Raw genomic sequence first — 22,417 nt, 5'->3', positions numbered from 1 at the left:
AACCGTAGTGGGGTAAATCCTTAGGGGGACACTCAAGCTTGGGTCTTGTCCCCACCCAGAGGGAAACCACAGAAACCGGGGGGCCGGGAGAGCGGAGTTTTGCTGGTCACCACTCCCCTAGCTGCCTAGGTGTCTATGGTCGAAGCCAAAGCCACCAGGCTTCACTTTGCATCCCTCCCCTTGGTCTCTGGGTAGTCCCAGCCTTTTCCTCGGCCATCAGACTGAACAACCCGAATTTCCCCTGCTCCTGGCCCTACTCAATTCCTCTCGGACTTGATCTCTCTCCGCTCCCCATCATCCCCAGTCATCTACCCTGAGCTCCCTACTCAGCCCCCCGCCCCCGTCTGACTAGCCAGGTCCTTCACTCCTTGTCATCCTTTAATATCGCACCTGCCTCCCCCTTGCTCCGGTTCCGATGCCCCCAGTCCCTTCTCCTGCTCTCTCATTCCCTCTGTTCTCCCATCCCTCCTCCCCCAACTCTTTCCCCCCAGTGTTCAGCAATTGGCGTAGAACTGGAAGAAGCCATCGTGACCGGGGAGAAGCCAAAATGGGGGGGGGGGGGAGCTAGATACAGAGCTAGGGAGATGGGGGTGAGAATGGAAGGAGGTAGTCAAAATCTGCAGGCAGGGCTGCACCCGGTTCAGAGAAACTTGTTTTCCAGCCAGGTCCCCGATGGTGTGCTCCTTTGGACTGGGGCCGTGTGTTTGTGTGTATGTGTTTGTGTATGTGTGTTTGAACACACGCGCGGGCGTGTGAATGTGTGCCCTGGTGGGGGTGGGGGTGGCATTTCATCTTGAGGGTAAATTGTGCAAATTTCCTGGGTAACTTTCCAATTCTGGCCACCAGCACCCTGGCCCCACTAGGAAAGCTCTGAAAATGTCTGCACTTTGTAGAGATTGGGGAAGGGACCAGCGAGCTCTCTCCTTGAGCTCTAGCCATTATCTTGGGGTCCTGCCCCCCACCCCTCCAACAGAGTGGATCGGGGAAACGGGGGGAGAAAAGGTGGGCAGAGATTCTCTTTTCTCTCCCCTCCCCCTCCCGACAACCCCTTTCGGAGAAGGGACTTGTTCTAGTATCGCATCTTGAAGAACATCTTCGAGGTCCAAGTGATGAGTTCAAGACCCCTCGGCCCCTATGGCTCTCAGATTCAGACATTGTCCTCCCCCCGCCCCCACCTCCCATCCCCGTCTCCATCCAGACCGGGGAGAGAATAGGCTGATTTCTTTCCCAGACAGCATTTGTAATTATTAAATAGTGTGCGTATTGAGTGTATGGATGTGTAAATGTGTGATCCTGCACCTAAACGCGAGTGTGAATGTGAATGGGTGTGTGTGTGTGCAAATGGGTGTCTAGATGAGTGTGTGAATGAGTGCATAGGTGAGTGTGTCAATGTGTGTGTTCGTGAGTGTGGGCGAGTGTGTATACATGCACGCTTGCGTTTCTCAGACGATTTAAGAAATGGAAATTGTCCTTTATGGGTGTGTATGGGGGGGGCGAGAGAGGGAGGCCGAACTTGAGAAGAAACCAGTCCATTTTAAAACAAATACGAATAAACAACCCTTAAGACGTAATTTGTGGTTTATTGTGTGTGTTGGGGGTGGGGTGGCGGCGCCGATAAGGTGGGAAAGCCCTATTGCAGTTCCCCCCTCTTCCAGCCCTGTCCCCTCCGAAAGCTCCCCCTCCCGGAGTGGGGAAGTGGAAGGTGGGGGGGGGGGCGCGAAACGGGCTGGGCGAGTGATTAATCCCCGGGATAATAAAACTCCCCTTTCCCCGGGGACCCTCGGCCGCTGATCCTGCAAAGCCGGATTGGAGAGAGTCATTTTGAGAGCGGAGCCTCCTCTCCCCGAGCCAGCCGAGACTTGGTTCATTCCAGCCGCAGCAGCTCAGGGCTTCCACGTATTAGGGATTTTTCCGAGCAGAAAAAAAGCTCTCTCCTGACCTCCTTTCTCCTCCTCCGCCCGGTCGGAGCCTCAGCCTGCCTTCGCCGAGCCCGGCCCGGCCATGAAGCCCTCGGCGGGATGGGAGCCCAGGGGCTGCGGCGGCCCCGATCCCGGAGTGCGGAGCGACCCCGGGCTGAGGGCTCCCGTGCGGGCTGGAGGGAGCCGCCTGCTGCTGCTCTGCTGGGGGCTCTTCACCGCCTCGGCCACCGGTAAGTGCCAGACCGGCCCTGGACTGCCAGCTTCGGGCGCCGCCAGCCCCGCCGCGCCGCGCCGCCCCGCCGGCGGCCCCGGCCCCGGCCCCGGCTGCAAACCCGGGCAGCGTGCGGGGCGCACCGGGGACCCGCTTGCGGTGCCCGCCGCCGCCTCCCGGGGCTTCTCCCCGGATAAACTTTCCCAGATCTCCCGGTCCCTCAGGGCCTCAGCCGGGGAAATTGCCCCTTGCCAGCTCGGGCCCCCTCCCTCCTCGGGGTATTTCCGTCGCCCCTTTCCCGTCGAGGAGCCTGCTTCACGAGACACAACAAAACAGAACGTCTCTGGGCTCGGGCGCGCTGGGAGAGCTAGGATGGGGGGAACCCGTCTATTCCGGGCTCTGCCTGGCTCGCTCCCCCACCGCACCCCCTAGCCGGTTTCTCGGGAGCCCGGCCGGCGCCCGGAGCGGGCTGAGCTCCCCCAGAGCCGGCGGGAGGCGTCGGATGCCAACCGCCATCCCCGACGCCCTGGCCTCCTGGCCCTGCCTGGCGGGGTCTGGGAAGCAAACCGGAATGTTCAATAAACTTCCTCGCCACGGCCCGGCCCCGGGAAGGAGCCCTCCTGTCATCTCCTCCCTCTTTCCTATCTCCTTACCCCGGTCCCCCCGAGCCCTGCAGGTGCCTTCGGGGGCTGCGAACAGTCTGGGGGCGCGGTGGCGGGGTGAAGGGAGAGGGCAGTAAAGACTTAGTCTTTACTGGGGAAGGAGAGGAGCTGACTGTTGGGGCGATGCCCTGCTCTCCTCTGGGCTGCCGGGCGGGCGCTGGGGCGTCAGGGGAGAAGCCCCTTAGCCGGCGCCTCGCCTTCCCCTCCCCCAGCCCGGAGCTCTCCCCCTCAAAGTGCCCTTTCTCAAAGCCTGCAGCAAATGCTCTTTCTGCAGCGGCAGTACCGGCAGCTGTGAAGGGACTTTGTTTCAGGCTCAGTCTGGCGAGGGCGGGGGCCGGGGTGACGGGAGATCGGGGATGGAGAGGGGAGGGGAGCCCGCTGGTGTCCCCAAACTTTGTCCGTAGCGGAGATGCCGACCCGATTTCCTTCTGTAAGGCATCTCTCTTGGAGGAGAGTGCAGCGCACCGACCACCAGCACCTAACCCTTAGGTGAGAGAAGCCGAGCAGATTTCGTGTTCCCCGCCCCCCACCCCAATATCTGAGGCTAAAGACACATTCTGACCCTAGTTGGAAAGCCCTGATTTTCTTGGACCACACCAGCGCGTTCTCCTGCAGCACCATTTTCGTTCCCCTGGGGCTAACTGGACGTTGTCCGTAGGGACCTGTGAGAAAGCCCTGAGATGGACAGGGAACCCAGAGGCTTGGACTTCTCCGGGGGCAGTTGAACAGTTTCAGATTCCTCCACGCTTTGATTGCCTCTACCTTTGCTCTAGTTTCCTTCCCTGGGCTTCTCTTTCTAACGAGTTTTTGCAACTTAACAATGCCAGGTACCCTCCTCGCAGCCTCACCAGCCCCGCCCTGAGCAAGCTAGGCTGCCCTTTTCCCGCAGAGGCACAAGGTCTCTCCCTTGAGAGTTGCCCCTACAGTCCCCTGTTCCGAACAATGACCATCTAGCTGGATCCCGACTGTCCTCCGTTCTTGCCATCTGGGGAGCAAGGATTTCATCCCGGCTAAGAGAATCCGGCTCCCTCATGGCCTTGCCTCCTCAAACTCTCTCTCCCAAAGAATTTTCCGGAGAGAATGGGCCGCAGAAACCTGAGTCATGGAATCCTGCCGCATGTCACAGTATGGGCTTTATCGGGAGGGGGAGTGAGGAGTAGAAGCTGAGCGACCCAAGGGAACCCAAGGGGCCCAGAGGGAGACAATCTCCTTTACTTTCATCCTTCACTGATGACCACTGGCTTTTCAGCTAATACTTCGCCTAGGACTTTTTTTCTGAGACTCCTTAGCAGTAATGCCTCGCTTTACCCAGAGAGTGGCACCAGAGCTGTATGCATCTCGGTGTCTGCCGGCTCTACCTCCCAGAGCCGAATTCTCTGCCCCCCCCCCCCCGCCCCGGTCATACATTCACAGTATACAGGCACCTAAGGGGCTGCTCGCTGTTTCTGGGCCAGTAGCCCAGGAGCACCCAGCCTTCTCCAAGGAGACCTCGCCGGGGCCGGGATCTGGTGGCTTCCAGCCCTTCGGCGCTGTGGAGATGCTAAGACCCAGCCCGCTCATTGCAGTTGCCAGATTAGCCCTCACTGCAATCAGAGGGAGTGGTTCTGCAAGACCCTGTTGGACTGTTTGAGAGATGCAGGGGCTAGAATTTTCTTTTCCTCGGACGTGTCACACCCCGGGAGAGGAAAACAGAGAGGCAGACCCCCAGCAGAACTTTGCCTTGCCAAGTCCCTGGGGTTTCCTTTCTGTTGGAGAAGCGTTGGCCGGCAAAAGACTGCTGCAGTCCGGGAAGTTCCGGTGGGGAGAGTGACTTCTAAGGCCAATCCTCCGGCTCTTCTTTGTTTTTTCTCTTCAATCATTACTCTGCTGAGCAGTGAGATTTTTACCAGTATAGTAAACAGTGCCCCTGAGATGAATTGGATTACTAAAGGCTAGGTTGAGATATAATAAGCAAGTCACTTCGGAGAAAGCGAGTCTCTTCATTTTTGCCTAAGTTGAAAGTTTATCCAAGATCTAAAACCCTCCCTGCTTTCTCCCCCAAACGGAATTCCCAAATACATACAGCTTGATTCACTGTGTGTGACCTTGGCTAAGTCCTTTTTCCCTCCTCTGGATCTCGGTTTTTTTCATATGTAGAGTGAGGAGGTCAAATTAAATGATCTCTGGAGTCTCTAGCTCTCATATTTTGTTCTATTTTCCTATAATGGGGAAAGGGGAAGGTTTTTGTTTATTGGTTTAATTTCACAACCTCAGTCAAAGTCCTATTAGTGCTTGGGTTTAACTGTGTTTTGTAAAGAAGGAGAATTCTAAATCTAGGCTGCCTTGTATCCCAAGTCATATGCAACCCAATGACCCTTTCTTTGATTGACAATTCTTGTGAAAAGGAACACAGATCTGCATGGCAGACATACAAATAGATGGAGTGAGAGAAACTTAGAGATTCCAGAGACATGAATTTACTGACTTGGAAGGAGTCTCAGAAGGTCTCTCTGTCCTAATCTAATGCCCATCTAACAATGGGTTTAGCCATCCAATCTCTGAAGCTCTTCAGTGATAGGGAACTCTCTCCCGAAAAAGGAAACGGTTGTGATCTGTTCAGGTCAACCAATAAAGTAATTTTCTTGACCCCAGGAAAATCAAGTCAGAAGACCTGAATTCAAATCCAGTCTTAGGCACTTACTAGCACTGTGACTCTGGACTGGAAATTGGGATAATAATAACTCCACCATGCCAAGGTGGTAAGGAGGATAAAGTGGTATTTGCAAACCATAAAGCACAACATAAGCATCATTTAATATGCTATAAAGATCAATTAAAGCTCCTGTGTTATATGGGAGTTCCATTTAGTCACATTCAACAAGCATTTATTTTCCTGAGAACCTACTCAGTGCAAGTCACTGTGTGCTAGCCACTGGGGACACAAAGACAAAAGCAAAATCGGCCCATGCTCATAAGAAACTTATATTTTACTGCAACATTAAAATCAGATCAACAGGTTTTGAAATAATATGATGAGGGGTAAGGTAATATTAACTTGGGAGATCAGGAAGGGAATCCCATAGGAGGAATCTCAACTTCTAAAGGGTAGAGTGCATTGTAGGCCTATAGGAGAGTCTGGGAAGAATTAGTTCTAATTTCCATAAAGAATAACTATAGATAATCAGAAACCAAGTTTTAAAAATCACTGTCAGGGGCAACTAGGTATTGGATAGAGTACCAGCCCTCAAGTAAGGAGGACTTGAGTTCAAATATGACCTCAGAGTCTTGACATTTACTAGCTGTGTGATCTTGGACAAGTCACTTAATCCCATTGCCTCTACAGCAAAAAGAAAAAAAAAATCACTTTTCAACATTGGTATTTTAGATAGGTTCCTGTGAGAAATGTGTATATATTGAGGCAGAGAAGATTTGCCTATGCAGTGGCACTGAGAACTAAGCCTTTCCTACCTCTAACATTGGTATTAGGGGTGGGCGATATAGTGCATCAGCAGCTGGACTTGGAATCAGAAAGTTCTGAATTCAAATTCCACTCCTGGCAAAGTCAGCATGGTAAAAAATATCATTCAGCCTCTGACCCTCAATTTCTTTCTCTGTCAGTTGGGAATAATGATGTCCATTGTATCCCCTTGTTGGGATAACATATCACATGTGTTTTGGAAATAAACTTCTACAAAAATATCAGTTATTATTGTCAGATATTTGGTTATTTTTAAAGACTTTTCTCCTAATTGAAAGGAGATGAAATCTCAAACCAGAAAAGTTGATGGATTAGTCCAAAGTAAAGTTTCTTTCTCTGGGGTCAATGAACTTAATTATTTTTTTCTAACTATTTCAATATAATTGGGTTTTTTTGGTAATCCAATTTATTTTATGGTTTTCATTTAAAAACATTATTCTGAGAAATGTCCTTAGGCTTCACCGGACTTCCTAATAAAACCATGACAACTTGAATTCTAACCTTTGCTCTAAAGCCCCACAGAAAACTTGGATACTACTCCAATCTATCTTTAGCTTTGTTCTTGAGAACTTTCCAAAGTGATTCCTACCTTGTCTTCCCTTCTCTTTTATTATTTTTTAAATGAGTCCATTTCAATTCAATTCACTTTAAATCCACTTCAATAATCATTAAACACCTGCTGTATACTATGTACTTTGCTAGCTGCTTGAGATGATTCAGAAGGGGGATAAGAACTAATAGGAATAACATTATTTATGTAAGTGCATGGGAAAGGGGATAAGAACTAACAGAAATAGCAAATTATTATATGAGTGCATGGGTGAGCTGGGATTGAAAACTGGAGGAGGAGCATTGGAGTTAACATAAGATTGGAAGGAAGTCAACAGGAAAAGATCAGGGAAAGAGGGCATTCCATGAATAGGCAACTGTGTGAGAAAAGGTGTGTAGTTAGGAGAGTGCCCAAGAGCAGATTAGTGCATTTTAGTTGGAAGCATGCAGTAAATATAGGGGAATTTATATAAGGAAAGATTAAGTGGTACCTGGACATTTACTATGATGGATGCAGGGCATTCCAGGAATAGGTAACAGTGTGAGCAAAGCTGTAGACTTTGGAAAGTTCTCAAGAACAGAAATTAGTTCACTTCAGTTGCAGATTAAGAGGGGGTTGGGGCAGCTAGGTGGCTCAGTGGATAGAGCACTGGCCTTGTAGTTAGGAATACCTGAGTTCAAATCTGGCCTCAGAAACTTAATAATTACCTAGCTGTGTGGCCTTGGGCAAGCCACTTAATCCCATTGCCTTGAAAAAAAAAAATTAAGAGGGGGTAGAGAGCAATATCAGATAAGACTAGCAAACTAAGGATGACAAGGGCCTTTAAAACCATTTTTCTGCAGAGAAGTGATAATGGCCATATCTATTTACAATAAAGAGGAGTTTGGCAGTCTTGTGAAGGCTAGATTGGAGTTCAGGGTAGAGAAGAAAGATGAAAATGGGCAGTGCAAGCTCTGGAGTTGGGAGTTTGAGGAATTTTGTTTTTAGCTTTGTCACTTAATAGTTATATGACTTTAGGCAAGTTACTTAGTCACTGTGGGTCTCAGTTTCCTTTCTATAGCAAAGTCTGGGTTAAATTATAGCTAGCATCATAGGATTATAAACCATCATAGGATAATAGATCATCTACTCTAATACACTCATTTTACAAATGAGGAACCTGAGGACCACAGAGACAAAGTGACTTCCCAAGGTCATATAATTAGTCAAAGGCAGAGAGAGATAGGATTAAAACTCAGGTTCAATCCCAGATCTTCTGTCTCTAGCATTAACACTCTCCATTTCACTAGCCTGCTGATGTTCCCTTCCAATTATAATTCTATATTCTGTAGAGGTTAGAAAACCCTTTAAGAGATTGTTTTTTCCTCAAAGTTAAAGGACTCTCCCTCACTTCCTTTGGACAAAGATGGGTCACCGCCTTTAGAGATCAGCCCACTTTCCTCAACACACACCTCAATGCACCAAGGACTTGTGAGTACTTCCCATGTTGCAAGGTCACCCATAAGTACAGACCATCACCTGTATAATGTAGAATCTCAGAAAGTTCTTTGTGGTTCAAAGAAATCAAGTCATATAACTATCAGGTATCAGAAAGAAGATTTGAATCCAGGACTTCTTGAGTTCTGAGCACTTCCTTATCTGTTTTGCTAGGATGACTCATAAAACATTATGACATATCTATGAGTTGTGTTATTTACACTTAAGGCAATTTTTGTTTTATGTAAATATGCATTACACATATTTGACTTTTCCAAAAGAATATTGAAGGAAATCTGCATTCCAAATAAACTTCCCCCAAACTTTTTATCTTTATTGTACAGTAGTGTGCTCTATCTTCACTCCTTCCCCTAAACTCCAATTCTAAAGTCTCTCCACACTCTCCACACCCCCACCACACACACACACACACACACACAAAGACAGCCTTCAAGTGAAAGCAAAAGAATGGTTAGAAAAACCCCCATAATATAGGGGTTTGGGGGAGAAGAGAGGGTAGGGGAATTAATGTCCTGAGACTTCAAGAGATAAGGAAGATCTTGGCTTTGCCCCACCCCTCTGCCTATACATTCATTCTTGCGTATCTGTCATCCATTGGTCAGTGCTTGGGTATTGGGAATCAGTCTGTTCCCAGCCCTACCCTCAAGGCTCCAGTCTTTTCCTGTCTAACTCAGTGTTAGATTCCATGTGTCTGTCCCAATGTTTTCTTCTGTACCAGGGTGTTCCTTCCTCTCCTCTCTCCTCTGCTCCCAGCCCCAGCATGTCTTATTTGTGGGCCTCTTCCAGTCTGCCTTCTTCTCTCCCCCAACTACACAGGCAAATTTGAATTAATAAAAAATTCCTTTCCTTACAGGTCTTCAGTTCACTTACATAAAGTAAAAGCTGACTATGTTTTCTATATAAAGGACAATATTGCTGAAAACATTTATCCTGAAAAGTTTTGTTCTAGAAATACATTAGAAAAGTTTTAATTTTGGAATCTCCAAACTGAAGGCGCCCTTGATGCACACTAACTCCTATGCATCCTTGAAGCAGGAGTCTTTTCTTAGAATGTCTCTAACATCCAGCCTCTGCTTGAAGACTTGAATGATTAGAAGCTGTCTTACAAAGAAACTCATTTCTTTGTTGGCAATCCTAGTCATAAATTCTTTCTGCCCATAAGTCTTTTATCTCCTGTTTGTAACAAATTCAACAAGAAATTCAACAAGGGATACAAAGATTAAAGGTGACATAATCCCTGCCCTCAAGAAGTTTACAGTCTAATAGATAAAACATCTAATCCTTCTTTCTTTCAGATAATCAAGTGCTCCCTCAGTCTTTTCTTCTTCACCCTAAATATCCCCAGTTCCTTCAGCAAATCCTTTTATTTCTTAATCTTCAATCCGCTCAGCAACCTATAGATCCTCTTCAGCCTCCAACCAGCCAAATTAAGTTCCATCTTAAAATGAGGTATTCTGAACTGAAATGCAGCACTCCATATATATTTTGACAAGGGAATTTAGAGAAGGTTCTCTATTAGAGAACCCTCACCTCTCTCATTTGAGGCACTTGGTTTCTCTTATTGAACACTAACAGTCTATTAGCTTCCCTGACTGCCTTGTCATGTTTTTGACCACTGTTAAGTATGAAGTTCACTAAAAAAAACTATAGATATTTTTGTCATGAGTTATTGCCAGGTTTAGTCTCTCCTTTTTGTGCTTATTTGGTTGATTTTTTGAACCTTCATGTAGGACTTTACATTTATTCTTATCTCATTTCCATAGATTGTTCTGAATATAATCAGCAGACTTGGCTGCCTGTCCCTTAGAATACCTTATCCAATAGGGATTGATATTTTTAAAAAGCGGCAAGAAGGCAGACTTAGTCTAGACCTCCCAAAGTCTCTCTTCTTGCACTGTTACCTCTCTTGTGTTTACCCAACCCGGTTTATTTACTGAAGTGAAGTCTCTGGATTGCCCTTCGAGGTTCCTTTATTGTTACTGACCCTTGCTTGTTTGCTTGGTTAATGATTGGAAATTTCCCTGTGGAGTCCTCTGTGTTTACTAAACCACAGCCTGTTTACTGAGTTAACCCCCTCCCACCGTCTCTAATGGCCCCCAGCCACTGGTCCTTTTAGCCTGTAGAGATCTCTTTAGATCACAGTTCTGTTTGTTAGTTATGCTTCCTAATTTCTCATTTCCCCATCTGCAAATCTGATAAACTCACCGTTGATGCTTTCATCTCAGTCAGTGGTTCCTATCCTTTAGGTTCCCACGTAATGTAGATGGACTAAGCTTTCTCTTGATTATGACAATTAACTGGGATAAAAGCTGCTATAGACCTAGTAATGCTTATAAATGAACTTGGATTTTATTAATCAAAATGTCCTCTATATGCATTTGAAAAAAAACCCAGTAATACCTATATAATTTATTCCTCTTCTGAAGGTGTGTTTGCTTATTTATTGCACTGAGTCACTTAATGAGATGGCTGGTACACTAATGGATTCAGCCCTCCCTCCCTCCCTAGGGGTAGAAGGCCCACAGTTAGGAACAACTGATTCAGTTCATTTGCATTTATTAAGCTCTTTCTATTGCCAGGCTGTATGCTGGGGGCTGAGAGTACAAAGACACAAAAGAAACACTCTTTGCCCTCAAGGAGGTTATAGACTGGGCGATGAAGGGAATGGGGGAGTGGTACAACAGATAGGAAGAAGAGTAGATGTTTGATATACACAAAGATTAGGGAGTGATTTCCAGAGGAAGAAAGCTTCAACTGGAGAGATCAGGGAAAGCTTCTGTAGCTTCTCTATTCTTTACTTTGAAAGCAGTTTAGGATTCTTCAAGGAGTGAAGAGGGAGTGCATGCCAGGCAAGGGGTTCACTTAATCCCCCAGTTAAAGGCTTCAGTCTAAGCAAAGCCTTGGAGGTAAGAGATAAGATGTCACACAGAAGATGCCTAAACTAGGTCAGCTTGACTGGAATGGAAAATATATGAAGGGAGTAATATGAAATAAGACTGAGAAACATAGACAGGAGTTATACTGTGGAAAGGGGCTCTACATGTTAGTCTGAAGAGTTTATATTTTTAACCTAGAGGTGATAGGGAGCCACTCCAGATTTTTGAGTTAGGGAATGACATATATTAGGAGTATCAGTTTCAGAACTGAGTGGAGGATGAATTGAAGAGGCAGAGACTGGAAATAGAAAGACCAGTTTGGAAAGTATTGTAGTTATCTATGCAAGAGATGGCAAAGGCTTGAACCAGGGTGCAGGTCTTAGAGAAATGTGAAGGTAAAATCCTTAAGAATTGGCAGTGGATAAGATTTGAGGATTGAGATTGATTCTAAGAAAGACTCCAAGGATCAAACAAAATCACTGGTTAAAAAAAAAATTAGCTGCACTGGACAAAGGAAAAGGTCACCCTCATTCTTGGCTGTCCCCAGAAAACTCTCAATAAATTGTCATCTTTATTGTATTTTGTTGGTATAAAACTTCTTTTTTTTCCAGAGGGAAATGAAAAGACATTTCCATGTCTCCTTCTCTACAACTGCCCCATCTTCAGTTGAACGTACTAACATTATCCCAGCTATCCAAGTTCAGAACTTCAGAAGCATCTTCAACTCTTCCCCATCTTTCAACTCCCATTGCCAATCAGTCGTTAAATCATGTTAATCCTGTCTTCACAACAATGGATTTAGGAGAAAGGAGCAACCAATGCCATTCAAAGTTGTAAAAGGAAAGTCTTGACTATGTGAATCAGGGAAGTTTGGTGGAAGGTGGCCTTTGGGTTGATTGTTAGACAATGGATTGAATTTAACAGGTGAAACATAAGAAATATGGTAGGCATGAAAGTGAATATGTAGGAGAGACAGAGTTGTACAATTCTTTCAGGAAGTTCAAGATAAGGTTTAAAAGGGAGGGTGGTACCAGCCAGCACACTTAACTGGTGAGAATTTTGTGTGTGTCTGGGTTTAAGAAGAACTAATCTCCTTGGATAGATGGTCCAATGAAAGCTTTGACTGCTTTAATCTCCCTTTGTCACTAAGGGAGGGGAGAGTCCATTGGAAGAACACTTCACTCACTCTAGTTAAAAGTCAGTCAACTGGAACCCTTAATGAACTATGTTTATTCAAAACTCTATTGTTAGAAGAAGTATCAAATAACTTCCAACGGAACCCAACCCATATAAAAGATCTAGCAATATCAACTCTGCCTCTTGTTAATTATGTGGCCTTGAACAAGATGCTTCTTTTCTCTACCTCAATTTCTTCATCTATATATAGTAACAGCAGCAGTCTAGATGACTTTTAAAATCTCTTCTAGTTTTGACTTTCTTTGAATCCTTGAAATTTCTAAGGATGTGCCTCAGTATAAAGATACATTTAGCTCAATCCCTTGTACCTGTTTTCAAATACAACCATGGTCCCAGACACATTCATAGTGATGATCCCAAGGTTCATCCAAATTCCAACTTCATTAAGATTTGCTTATGATCATGAGAATGAATGTATATATATAGAGAGAGGAGACATAGACAAATTCCTTTTATTCTATCAATTTTAAGATCTTATCTAAAAAGTTTATTTCAATTTATACCTTTTGTTTTTACATCATCTGTGTTTCTTCACATACCTTTTCTCTCTTCCCTTCCCTTAAAATAGAATTAAAAAATAAATTCAGAAGAACAAACCAATCTTTCAACCAAATATAACACTAGAATAGTGTTCCACAACTGTAGTCTTCCACCTCTATAATGAAGGGAAATGGGTGCATCCTCATATCTTTGGGAGTGAAGAATACCCATTAAATTTCATAACATTCAGTTTTGATTATTTTATTTTTGTTCCGTTTCTATTGTAGTCATTGTGTATATTATTTTCCTAATTCTCCTTACTTCACTTTCCCTCAATTCATATAAATCTTCCTCTGCTTTTCTGGATTCATCACATTTTTTTTGTTTTATATATACATATGTGTGCGTGATTTGTTAAGCCATTCCCCAGTTAATGCACATTTACTTGGTTTCCATTTCTTTGCTGTCATCAAAAAATAATGCTGATAAATATATATACATATATATATATGCACCTTTCATTTTACATGAATCAAAAGAATATGGACATTTTCATCAGTTTTAAACATCATTCTGAATTGCTTTCAAGGACAATTAGAGCAATTCACAGCTCCATCAACATTATATTAATATGCCTACCTTTTCACAACTTCACCACCAATGAACATTCTCATTTGTTATCATCATTGCCAATTTGCTGGGCAAAAGGTGTGAGATGGGAGTTATTTTGATTTATATTTCTCTTATTATTGGTATTTTAGAACAATATTTCCTATGGTCTTTAGTAGTTTGCCATTCTTCTTTTGTGAACATAATTCATTTTCAGTAACAAGACTATCATAGAAAATATTTGAGAAGTGCCTTGAGTGTTCTGTATCAGAGATGTTATCCAAGATATCCCTATTTTAAGTTGGAGTTTGGGCTTGTAAATTGTTACTCCAATTCTGAGATTTTAGGGTTCTAAGAGTTTTTCTGAATTAACTAGGAAAGACACCCCCCCAAGTTTCTCAGTTATTAGTGGACTCCAACTAGAAGCTCCAACATGAATCTTAAAATACCTGGAGAGAAAAAAAGTATAAAGTATAACAAAGTCAAATTGTGAGAAGCTTTCCATGCTAAAAATAAAATTTTATATTAATCCTGGAGATATTGGGGGCCATTGGAATTTATTGAGTAGGGAGGTGACATGGTCAGACCTACACTTTAGTAAAACCTATATTTCCAACTGGGTAGAGGGTGGATTAGAGTAAGGAGAGACAACTGGAAGGCTATTGCCATAGTTCAGGAGTAAGTTGAGAAGAACCTTGATCAGGATGTCTGCTTTACCAGGATGAAAGAGAAAGCATATGAGAAAAGCAGATGAGAGATGCTGTGAAGATAAAAATGAGGTGATTGCCACAGATTAGATATGTGAAGTAAGTGCTAGGGAAGTGTCTAGGATGACATAGGTTTTGATACAGGAAGACCAGGAGGGCAGTGATGCCCTTGTTTGTAAAAGGAAATTTGGTTAGAAAGGAGGGTTTTCAGGGAAAGAAAATGAGTTCTATTTTGGACATATTGTTTGCAATGTCTCAAAGGCCTCCAAGAGTTGTCTTGCAAGACATCTCAGGGGATGGAACTCAAGAGAGAGAGACTAAGACAGGCTGTTTAAAGCTGGAGATCATCGTTGTAAATATGATAATTGAGCCTATAGGAACTTATTGGAAGCAACTAGTGACTCAGTGAATAGAACTCTGGGCTTGGAGTCAGGAAGACCTGAGTTCAAATTCAGGCTCAAAAATTAGATGTGTAACTCTAGACAAGCCAATTAACCTTGTTTCCCTCAGTTTTCTCATTTGTAAAATGAGCTGGAGAAGAAAATAGAAAACAACTCCTGTAACTTTGTCAAGAAAACCCTAAATAGTCACAGAGTCAGATATGATTGAAATGATTGAACAACAAAAGAAACTGATTATAGCTAGGTTTTTGGAGGACCTTACTCAACTCCATTCTGCATAGTTTCATTTGCTTGGAATCAATTGCCATGTTTTACATGATTTTAACTTCAAATAGTGCAATTCCAATTGTGTAGTCACTTAAGGGGATTACTTGAAGGATTATTCAAATGATTGGAGCATTATTTGAATCAGGACCTATCTGTTGATCACTAAATTAAATAACAGAGAAGAAAATAAGGCCCAGGATTTCTTTTAGTGACATCTCGGATTTGTGGGCATGATTTTGATGATGATCCAGCAAGGGAGAGTAAGGAAAGACAGGTAAGAGAGAACCAAGACACAGATATGTCTCAGCTTATGACTCACTGGTGTACTTTAAGCAAACAGGCTCACCACCAAGTTTCGATAAAGTATTGAATAAAGATTATAATAGAAGACACTTGACCTTTCATTTTTGCATTTACTCATGGATTTGTAGATCCTGTGAATACTGAACTGACTGAACTAGCCAGTGGGTTTGGGTACAATGAGAGAGAGAGACACCTGGAATGCAGATCACCACCATGATGCATTAGCCTTGCAGGGAGAGTTTCAGGGAAGGAATGTCTGAATAGTATAGTCCAGAGGCTGGGTACATTAGGATGTACATAAACACACACACTCATACACATACACACACACACACACACACACACACAAATAGTAATCAATGGAAGGGTATTAGGTAGTAGTCCATAAAGGAGGATAGAGAACAATTATCCCTACCGAGTTACATGGAACCTTCTTCCTATACACTGTGTCTATTGGACCATCTCCACTAGAAGAGTGGCCCTGTGCTATTGGAACTTGGGTGTTTTTTTTCTCACAGGGAGGATTATCAGATCACCAAAGCCTATTCAAATGATTCCAGTGTTTCCCCTTTGAATAGGGAAAAGGGTAAAGTAATAAAACTGCTCTCCTATCAATTATGAGGAAGAGACAGGGTCTGCTTGAATAAAAGAGGTGCATCAGCTAATCCACATATCATCAATGGCTAAGCAATGTATCTTTCAGAGATGATCCAAGGACAATCGGTGACTAATACAGGGAAGATTGCAAAGAGCCAACCTTTGTTGACTTTAAGACCTTGCAGTTGCTTAGTCAATATCCTTTATGAATGTGTAGATGTTTGCCAACAGGAGAGGGAATGTTGGATTTTTATAAAATCATGCTTTACCCTGGTATATTTTCTGCAAACTCTCCCATGAAGTCATAGGATCTTGGCATCATAAATTTAGAGCTGCTAGGGGCCTTAGAGGTCATCTGGTATACTCCTGTCATTTTGCAAGTCTGTGGCATAGAGGCTAGAGATCTAATGATGGACAGAGGAAGAGGAAGGAAGTAAGCATTTATTTAGATAATGCCTACTATGTGCTGTGTTTTTTTTAAAGAAATCTCAACTCATTTGATTCTCAAAGCTTCCTTGAGCAATAGATGCAATTATTATTCCTATTTTATGGTTGGGGAGATTGAGGCTGGCAATAATTAAGGGATTTGCCTAAGATCACACAGCTAGTAAATGTCTGAATTTGGATTTGAACTCAGATCTTTATGACTCCAGACCCTGTGCTCTATCCAATCCAGTATCAACCTACTTCTGACAAATACTGGTTATTTGACCTTGGATAAGTCACTTATTGTCTCCACACTATGGATAACTCTCTAAGACTGTTAGTTACAGAAAAGTTGTCAATCTGCATCTAGGAGCTTAATTATGCAAATGAAAGAGCAGCTTTAGTCCTTGTCCCTTAAGATCTTTCACTGCAGAATGATACTAATTCTCAAGAGTGTTTTAAAGGATATTTGGAGCAGGGGAAACCTCATATTTTGTGATTTCTTTTTTTTTTTTTTGGCTCCAGAGGGTGAAATAGTGTGCCTAACTTGATAGCTTCCACTGAATATCTTAATAGCCCCTAAAATTCAACTTCCTCAGTTAATGTCCTTCTTTGAGCTACCTGTCTTTTAGAAGGATGCTGTAAAATTTCCATGTGTTTCTTGGAAGGGATAATCAAAAAAAAAGGCATAAGCACCCAGTCCTGGACTGCTAGAGAGTCAGTTGTCCACATGGCTAACTCTCATTTTGAGAAAAAAAAGAAACTAGTTGTAGGAAAGGTGGATTTTTCTTGATTAATTAATTGATTCTTTATTAACTCAGCTGTTCATATTTCCTGAGAACCATCCTCAACTCTCTAAGGGATACAAGAAGTGAGAAAATATGATTATATTTCCAGAAACTTAAAGGTCTATGGGTAGGATAAGATATAGATTGACTGGGTGACATTTGAATATTTATCAAAGGCAGAACTTGAATTCAAGTCTTCCTGGTTTCAAGTCATCCTTCTGTCCACTATACCACATTACCTACATAGTAGTTGTTTAATTAATAAATTATTGTTGAATAAATGAAGTCAGAATTAACATTTGTTTGAAATTGAAACCTTGCTACGGCCAACATAAAACTTCTTCTAGAAGTCAAGGTCCTGATGATTGATTTCAAGAATTTGAAGGACTGTCACGTTGAATAGCTAGGTAGATGATGCAGTGGATAATTGTGCCAGGCTTGGAGTTAGGACCACTTGAGTTCAAATTTGACTTCAGCCATTTACTAGCTGTGAGACCTTGGGCAAGTGACTTTACCCTTTTTGCTTCAGTTTTCTCATGTGCAAGACGAGAAGGAAATGACAAACCACTCCAGTCTTTGCCCAGAAAATCCGAAATTGGGTCATGAAGACTAAATTTTAGTCAGAATGACTAAAATGTCTGCACAAGGGATTTTCTTAACCTCAAAGAACAGAACTATGAGCACTAAGTAGAAGAACAATTCTATACAAGTTATTTCCCCAATTGTTAAATGGACAAAGGATTTGGACAGGTAGTTTTCAGATATAGAAATTAAAACTATCTAAAGTCATATGAAAACCTGCTCTAAATCACTATAGATTAGAGAAATGTAAATTAAAATAGATTTGAGGTACCAGCTCATACTTATCAGATTGGCTAATATACAAGAAGTGGAAATGATAAATGTTGGAGGGAATGTGGGAAAACTGGCACACTAATGCATTGTTGGTAAAGCTGTGAATTAATTTTGGAGAGCAGTTTAGAACTATACCCAAAGGACTATAAAAATGTGCATACCCTTTGATCCAGGATTACCACTACTGGGTCTATATCCCAAAGAAGTCATAAAAAAAGAGAAAAGGAACCACATGTACAAAAATATTTATAGTAGTTCTTTTTGTGGTGGCAAAGAATAGGAAATTGAGGGAATGCCCATCAATTGAGATATGGCTGAACAAATTGTGATATATAAATGTAATGGAATACTATTATACTATAAGAAATGATGAGCAAATGGATTTCAGCAAAACCTGGAAAGATCTGCAAGAATTGATGCTGAGTGAAGTGAGCAGAATCAGAAAAACATTACATAGTAACAGCAATATTGCATGATGATCAACTATGGTAGACTTAGATCTTCTCAACCACAGTATTCCAAGACAATTCCAGAAAAACTTGTGATGGAAAATGCCATCCACAACCTGAGAAAGAATGTCTGAATGCAGATTGAAGCATACTATTTTCACATTTTAAAATTTGATTTTGTTTTTTCTTTCTCATGATTTTTCTCTTTTGTTTTGAATCTTCTTTCACAACATGACTAATAAGAAGATATGTTTGACATGATTGTATGTTATAATCCATATCGGCTTGTTTGATCTCTTGGGGAGGGAGAGGGAGGGAAAGAAAGTAGGGATAAAAATTTGGGACTCAGGCTTACAAAAATGAATGTTGAAATGAGCTTTATCTGTAATTGTAAATAATAAAATATATTATTTTTAAAAGAGGTCTTCTTTTTAGGTTTGTTTTTTTTGTTTTTTTTTTTGCAAGGCAAATGGGGTTAAATGGCTTGCCCAAGGCCACACAGCTAGGTAATTATTAAATGTCTGAGACTGTATTTGAGCCCAGGTACTCCTGACTCCAGGGCCGGTGCTTTATCCACTACGCCACCTAGCTGCCCCAGAGGTAGTTTTGATATAAGGAAAAAACTTAGATTAATTAGAGCTGCACAAATTGGGGATGGACGGCCTTGGGTTCCCACTCACTGGAGGTATTTAGGAGGAAGTTAGATGACTACTTTGTGAGTATGTTGTAGTTGCAATTATTACCCATCAGTAATTTACCTGATTGCTGAGATAACTTGATAACTCCTACTCAATGCCCTATTTGCCACAAATACTCAATGTGTATCTAAATTATTGAATTCATAGAATGAGTGCCCTTTTTTGGGTTGTCTTCAGAAGGATTGTAAAATTTCCATTTTTTTTTTTCCTGTATGGAATGACCCATAAAAATATTTGGAAGATTTTAAGAATTCCAGTTCTAAGACTCTCTTTGATTCTATAATTCTTTTGCATTATTCTGCCTTCCTTGATGTCTGCCTTCCTTTCCAAAATCCTTCCCTGTTACTTCTAACCATGATCAATCTCCTAGATCCCCTTATCTCTCTCTCCTTAGGATCAGACCTCTTTGTTGCTTGAAAGAGGCATCCAGAGATGTTTTGTGATTAATTCTCAAAGCTTTCTATGTTCCTTTACCCCTAAAATTAACTATTCGCCCTAAATCCTCCAAAGGGGCCCTCATGTAGATGTGCATGTCTAGAGAAGAACCCAGGAACTCAGGTTTTACTTTTCATCTGTCCTCAGCATGATTCTTGACTTCTGTATGCTATGGTATTAAAGAGTGATGATAGTTCATGGAATTACCTCTCTCCTAGTACATTGACACCTTATCTAGACCTTCAATGCCTTCACTTAGAAGGATGACTGATGGTGGTTCTGGGTACTATATCATAGCGGAATGATGGTGGTGAGAGGGATTTCTTAGGTTAGGAAAGGAAGTGTTGATGCCTCTCATAGCATAGGCTCTCTTGGGTTCTGACTCATTAGAAGAACTGGTCTGAATTAGGTAGATCCCAGGTCAGTCATCTAGGTTTCCCTGATGAGCAAAGAAATCTCTGAGTTTGAGTTTTGACTCTTAGATTTAACTTGCTCTGTGACCAAAGAAAAGTGACAGAATGAAATCAGAGCCACATAATAGTTGTATTATTTAAGAACTGAGATCCCTCAAGGATGCAAGGTGACTTCCTTGTAGGATCCTTATAAGTACAGTGCTTTGTAAACTCCAAAGTATCATAAAAATGGAGGTGGCTATTGCTATGTTGCTTTACCCTATTTTGGAGCTCCAGATGTGGTCAACTGAAATGTCATTCATTTATTTCTGGGAAATTCCAAAGATGAAACCCCAAAAAGTTAGGATTAAGCCAATTTTTCTATTTTCTCCTTTTAGGTCTTCCATCAGTTTTTTTTTTTTCCTTCTGGGCATGAAGCAACTAGGTTTCTTCCCTCCACACTTCCCTTATTACTTTACCTGGTAAAGTAAAGTACCCAACCCTAGGACTGGAACAAGGATACAATGCAGAGACTTCTTTTTTCAGTTCAGAATGGGTCCAGATACTCCTCAGAATACTTTTCTGAGGAGTAACCCTAGCGCTTGGGAAAACTTGGCCTCCAGGAGAGCCCCAGAGTACCCAGTGTATGAGAAACCTCATCATTTTTATTTTCTTGCCTTTTGTTGATGTCTTTGCTAAATAAATAGCCTGCAATTGGAAAGTCTGCCCTGCGAGAGCATCATCCATTACAGCCTTGCTGAAAGAGTCACTGCTAAAAATTGGCTGCTTTTCCCAAGCTAAAATATTTCTTCTTAGTGAAATATGAGAAAGGTGCCCTTTGAAATAAAGGTTCTTGATGACTAATTCTGACTAGCTGTGTGGCCTTAGGCAAGTGTCTTACCCTCTCTGGGCTTCAACATTGTTTATACAATGAGGAGATTGGACCAGAGGGTCCCAAAGATTTCCTCCCAACATTTTCTGATTCTAGGGGAGTCATTGACTGTCATGGGGCTACGATCTCCAGCTTCAGACACTGAACTTTGAATGTTGGTTTCTTAAGCAACAGAGGCACAATTAAATTTTCCCTTTCCAATGCTACCCAGAATAAAATGGATTTGATAAAATAAAGATCTCCTTCTAGAAGGCAGGTTGCCCAAGTATAATGAAGGCAGCTCTCAACACTCCTTGACATAGCTTCCTAGTTGGTCTCCTTCCTTGCAGTCTCCAAAACCTTCTTTAGGGAATTCCAAAAACTGCAAAGGGCTGAGGAAATGAAGTTGGGGATATTGCACAAAGACAGATAAATCAACTTTCACCTCAAACCTATTTTGTTTTTCAAGTTTCCAATTCATCCATCATATAGCCACTTGTTTGATGCAGTATTATAAAGACTTAATATCATCTATGGTTGGACCAGATGATCAATGAGGATATTGCAGAGACCTCTTTCCTTCAGTGCAGAGTCCCAGCTGGTTTGGTAGAGTTCAGTCAGCCCAGAATCTGAAGATTCCTTACTATTCTCACATCATATTCCCTCTCTCTATGGAGACTACAACCATTGGTGATCAAGTTTTGAACCTCAAACTCATCCTCAATAGTTTCCTCCCCCACCTCACTACCCTTCATTTATATTTAATCAGTTGTCAAGTCTTATAGACATTTTTTGAGGCCATTGGAATTAAATGACTTGCTCAGAGTCATACAGCTGGTAAGTGAGTGATACCAGATTTGAATTCAAGTCTTTTTTGACTCCAGGGCCTATGCTTTATCGCCAGTGCTCTTCCTTCTATCTGCCCCATGTAGCATTTTCTTGTTCAATATTTCCCCAATATGAGCCCTTCTTTCTGACCATTGGTCACTGTTGATCTACCATGCTAAAAACTACCTTAGCTTAGACTTTCATTATGTCATGAGTTGCCTATCAAAATAGCTTCCTGAATAGTCACCCTGCCACTAGACTCTCCTTTCTCTAAACCCTATTTCACAAAACTGCCACACTGATATTCCCACAGCAGTGGTCTGACTGAGTCACTCCTAAATTCAAAAATCTTCACATTCTCCTTATGGCCCCTAGTATAAATTGCAAATTCCTCAGACTAAGAAGGGAGGAACAGGTTAGGTTATGAAAACTTTGGATGTCAAATAAAACAGTTTGTATTTTATCCTGGAGGTGAGAAGAAGCTACTGGAGTTTAGTGAGTGGGAGAAGGGGAGAGGTAACATGATAGACTTTCATTTTTAGGAAAAACAGATGATTGACTGAATGGAGAATGAATGGAGAATGGATGGAGTGGGGAGAAACTTGAGGGAGGCAGACCCACCAGCAGCTATTGAAGTTAGTTCAGGTGTGAGATGATGAGGACCTTGCAGCAAAATGATGACAGTGTCAGAGGAGAGGAGGGTGCCTATTTGAGAGATGTTGCAAAGGTGAAATCATCAGGCTTTGGCAACAACCTGGATACAGAAAGTGAGAAATAGTGAGAAATCCAGGAAGACTCCTAGGTTGTAAGCTTGAGGGACTAGGAGGAGGGTGGTGACTTCTTCATTAATAAGGAAAGATAGGATAGGGTGAGGGTTTGGGGAAAAGATAAAAAAATAAGTGAAATATTTACTATGTACAAGTACTATATCCTATCTGGGAA

General features: G+C 42.4%; 1 pseudogene; it reads left to right on the top strand.

Annotated features, from left to right (window-relative positions):
- The first annotated feature begins 2,071 nt into the window (after positions 1 to 2,071).
- LOC141508670 (protein arginine N-methyltransferase 1 pseudogene) overlaps positions 2,072 to 22,417 on the top strand; it is a 101,802-nt pseudogene continuing 81,456 nt past the window's right edge.

Source organism: Macrotis lagotis, chromosome 1 (genome assembly GCF_037893015.1).
Source record: "Macrotis lagotis isolate mMagLag1 chromosome 1, bilby.v1.9.chrom.fasta, whole genome shotgun sequence".
Classification (NCBI taxonomy): Eukaryota; Metazoa; Chordata; class Mammalia; order Peramelemorphia; family Peramelidae; genus Macrotis; species Macrotis lagotis.
The sequence above is the reverse complement of the archived record's forward strand: the minus strand, read 5'-3'. Positions and strand labels throughout refer to the sequence as shown.